Below are 4,748 nucleotides of genomic sequence, written 5' to 3'. Positions count from 1 at the left end.
AGCTATACCTCTCCTGGTGATATACCCAAAAGATTCTCTAACATATAACAAGAAAACATGCTCCACTATGTTCATAGCAGCCTTATTTATAATAGTAAGAAGCTAGGAAGAACCAGATATCATTCAACAGAGGAATGGATACAGAAAATATGATACATTACACAATAGAGTACTACTCAGTTATTAAAAACAGTGAGTTCACGAAATTATTAGGCAAATGGATGGAGTTAGAAAATATCATCCTGTGTGAGGTGACTTACTCACAGAAGAACACACATTGTATCCACTCACTTATAAGTAGATATTAGCCCAAATGCCCCGAATAATCAAGATACAATTCACAGACCACATGAAGCTCAAGAAGAAGGAAGACTAAAGTGTTGGTGCTTTGGTCCCTGTTAGAAAGGGCAACAAAATACTCACATGATTAAATACCTAGAAAAAGTGTGGAGCAGAGACTGAAGGAAAGGCCATACAAAGACTGCTCCACCTAGGAATTCATTCCATACAGTCACCAAACTCAGAAACTATTGTGAACTCCAAGAAGTGCATGCTTACAGGAGCTTGATTTATCTGTCTTCTAAGAGGCTCTGCCAGAGCCTGGTAAATACAGGAGGTTCACACCCAACCATTGGACTGAGTACAAGGTCCCCATGGGGTCCCCAAAAAAAAGAGTTAAAGAAAGGACTGATGGTACCGAAGGGGTTTGCAACATCATAGGAAGAACCACAGTATCAACCAACCAGACACCCCAGAGCTCCCAGGGACTAAACAACCAACCTAGGAATACGCATGAAATGACTCATGGCTCTATCCTCATATGTAGCAGAGGATGGCCTTGTCAGGCATCAATGGGGGGATCTTGGTCCTATGAAGGGTTATACCCCAGTGTAGGGGAATTTGAGGGCAGTGTAGGGAATTTGGGAGTGGGTGAGTGGGTGGGTGGGTTGGAGAACACCCTCATAGGAGTAGGGGAGGGTGGATGGCAAAGGGGATTTCTCCGGGGAGGGGGCACTGGGATAACATTTGAAATGTAAATAAAGAAAATATCCAGTAAAAGTGGAAGTGACTATTCATTTTTGGAGAAGTGAGTAAATAATTTCTGGAATCAATCATACTTCTAAAATTTCTTCAATTTGAGGTTACAATTAATTTTCAATTTAGAAAATAAGAATTATAATATATTTTTTGTTTATAATTAAAGTGAAATTACTAAAGATTTTAATGTCTTTTATGATCTGAACAAATGTCTATTTGTTACAACTTCTCTTAGTTTTATGCCTCTCTCTTTATTATATCACTTATTTACCTAGTTATCAAAGATCTTCTCGATTACTGTGTTATAGATTTTTCCTGACCACACTATTACATTAAAAGTATCTTTAATGCCAAATAGTTTAAAATAGATGATATAAAATATTTGAGGGTTTAAAATGAGCTTGATGATAACTAGAAAGATTCGTTAACTCTCATAAAATATTAACATAATGTTCACCCTGCTGTCACTCACACATGTGGAATTCAAGAAAGGTATGGTTATATATTTATGGGAAAATTATTTATTGAGGGTTAAGAAAGTTTATTTCAAACCTTTCAATCGTTGAGGTAGCATTCTAATTCAATTTTGTACAACATTTCTAGAAATAAGATTCCGTTTCAGCAGGAGAGATTTTAATGCATAGCAGAATACACAACAACCAAATCTTAATCCCAATTATCTTTGCCACCTCTGTCTTTTACTTTCTTAAACAATCATTTTTAGACCAATCACATTGTCATATTTAGTAATTTGAATTCCAACCAAATTACCAAATTCAACAAAATCTAAAATCTTTAACTTAAAGAGATGCTTCTGTGGCTACTACAACATAAATAAAGGCTGATGAAAATATTAGTATCCCTAGTCCTTGGTCATTTCACACATCCAACTCCACGATTAACTCCAACGATAAAACAAAGAACAAAGAAAAGTTTGAGGACACATTAAATATACTCTACATTTTCTATTTTCTGAGTAAAGTGGTTCAAGTGATGACCTAAATTATTTATTTTATCTGTGTGCATGCTCATATGCCATTTCCCATGGCAACAAATGGATGTTGTAGTATCTAGTCTTGAATTGAAAGTATTTTGACTGGCATTGATAATATTGTGTGTCAAATGGAGCTTTATAAAGCTTTCAAGTCCAAGGTATAAAGGGTGCCAATTTTCATCTTATTACTCTTAGAAGTCAGCTTTGTTCCTTGAGATAGTAGATTAACCTGCAGAGTGAAAGCCTTTCAAATCAAAGGTGTTTCTTTTGACAGCCACTTCTGTGTCTCCTTCTAAAATGACAGTACTAACAAATGTATGAATGATCCTTTTAGGATGTTCAGGATAAGCCAACCTCTTGGGATCAATGCATGTCCTTTTGGGTCTGAGTTACCTCATTCAGGATGATTATTTTCTAGTTCCATTCATTTGCCCGCAAAATAGACCTGTATTTGTCACCTTTCACAAAGCTCAAGTACAAGTGGATCAAGGACCTTAACATAAAAACAGATACACTGAATTATATAGAAGACAAAGTGGGAAAGTGCCTTGAAATCATTGACACAGTGGGAAATTTCCCAAACAGAAACCCAATGGCTCAGGCTCTAAGATCAAGGATTGATAAATGGGAACTCATGAAACTAGAAAGCTTCTGTAAGGCAAAGGACATAGTCAATAAGACAAATTGACAAACTACAAATTGGGAAAAAGATCTTCACTAACGCCACATCAGATAGAGGGCTAATATCCAAAATATATAAAGAACTCAAGAAGCTAACCACCATTCCTGCGCCTCCGCTCCGTTCCCCACGGGTCTCCTCTGTGTGCCATGGACAGCATCCTCCCAGACATAGCAGTTGGTACAAAGCGGGGATCCAATGAGCTCTTCTCCATGTGTGTCAGCAACGGCCCCTTCATCATGAGCAACTCGGCCTCAGCAGCCAATGGAAACGACAGCCAGAAGTTCAAGGGTGACAACAGGAGCACAGGAGTTCCTTCTAGGGTCATCCATGTCCACAAGCTACCCAGTGATGTCACTGAGAGCGAGGTCATCTCACTGGGGCTGCCCTTTGGGAAGGTTACCAATCTCCTTATGCTGAAGGGTAAGAACCAGGCCTTCATTGAAATGAACACAAAGGAGGCTGCCAATTCCATGGTCAACTACTACATGTCCGTGGCGCCAGTGCTTCGTGGACAGCCCATCTACATCCAGTTCTCCAACCACAAGTAGCTCAAAACCGACAGCTCGCCCAACCAGGCACGTGCCCAGGCATCCCTGCAGGCTGTGAACTCTGTCCAGTCTGGAAACCTGGCCTTGGCAGCCTCGGCTGCCACTGTGGATGCAGGGATGGCGATGGCAGGCCAGAGCCCAGTGCTCAGAATCATCGTGGAAAACCTTTTCTAACCAGTGACCCTGGACGTGCTGCACCAGATCTTCTCCAAGTTTGGCACAGTCCTGAAGATCATCACGTTCACCAAGAACAACCAGTTCCAGGCCCTGCTGCAGTATGCTGACCCTGTGAGCGCCCAGCACGCCAAGCTGTCCCTGGATGGCCAGAACATCTACAATGCCTGCTGCACACTGTGTATCGACTTCTCCAAGCTCACCAGTCTCAACGTCAAATACAACAATGACAAGAGCAGAGATTACACTCGACCTACCCTGCCCTCTGGAGACAGCCAGCCTTCACTGGACCAGACCATGGCAGCAGCCTTTGGTGCGCCCAGCATAATCTCAGCCTCTCCGTATGTGGGAGCTGGGTTCCCACCCACCTTTCCCATCCCTCAGGCCGCAGGCCTCTCTGTCCCTAATGTCCATGGAGCCCTGGCCTCCCTGGCCATACCCTCCGCCTCTGCTGCTGCTGCAGCTGGCCGCATTGCCTTCCCAGGGCTGGCAGGTGCTGGGAATTCTGTCCTGGTCAGCAACCTGAATCCTGAGAGAGCCACACCCCAAAGCCTCTTTATTTTTTTCGGCGTCTATGGGTAAAAATCCTGTTCAATAAGAAGGAGAACGCACTTGTGCAGATGGCAGACGGCAGCCAGGCCCAGCTGGCCATGAGCCACCTGAACGGGCACAAGCTGCACGGGAAGTCTGTGCGCATCACACTGTCAAAGCATCAGAGTGTGCAGCTGCCTCGTGAGGGGCAGGAGGACCAGGGTCTGACCAAGGACTACGGCAGCTCCCGCTGCACCGCTTCAAGAAACCGGGCTGCAAGAACTTCCAGAACATCTTCCCACCCTCAGCTACCCTGCACCACTCCAACATCCCGCCATCTGTGTCAGAGGATGATCTCAAGAGCCTCTTCTCCAGCAATGGTGGTGTAGTCAAAGGCTTCAAGTTCTTCCAGAAGGACCGCAAGATGGCCCTGTTCCAGATGGGCTCTGTGGAGGAAGCCGTGCAGGCGCTGATTGAGCTCCACAACCATGACTTGGGCGAGAACCACCACCTGAGAGTGTCCTTTTCCAAGTCCAACATCTAGGTGCCTGTGGGCCGCAGCAGCTTCCACCATTACAGAAAAGAACACCACTTTAAAAAGCAGCTGAAGCGACCTTACAGACCAGAGATTTTATTATTTTTTTAAAGAGAAATCAGTTTACGTGTTTTTTAAAAAAATTAAAACTTAAAAACAAAAATAAATCTAACCCACTTTGCGTGGCAGGAATGGCTTGGGCCACAGAAGCCCAGTCAGTCCCGGCACTATGCCTTGAGGGGCTCA

The 4,748-nt window shown here is 43.6% G+C and overlaps 1 pseudogene; it reads left to right on the top strand.

The window, feature by feature from the left end:
• The first annotated feature begins 2,860 nt into the window (after positions 1–2,860).
• On the top strand, positions 2,861–4,511 carry LOC114619477 (annotated as a pseudogene).
• Positions 4,512–4,748: the final 237 nt, after the last annotated feature.

The sequence above is a fragment of the Grammomys surdaster genome, unplaced genomic scaffold, assembly GCF_004785775.1.
Source record: "Grammomys surdaster isolate TR1022 unplaced genomic scaffold, NIH_TR_1.0 150, whole genome shotgun sequence".
Classification (NCBI taxonomy): domain Eukaryota; kingdom Metazoa; phylum Chordata; class Mammalia; order Rodentia; family Muridae; genus Grammomys; species Grammomys surdaster.
Note: the sequence above shows the minus strand (reverse complement) of the source record. Positions and strands in the feature narration are given on the sequence as shown.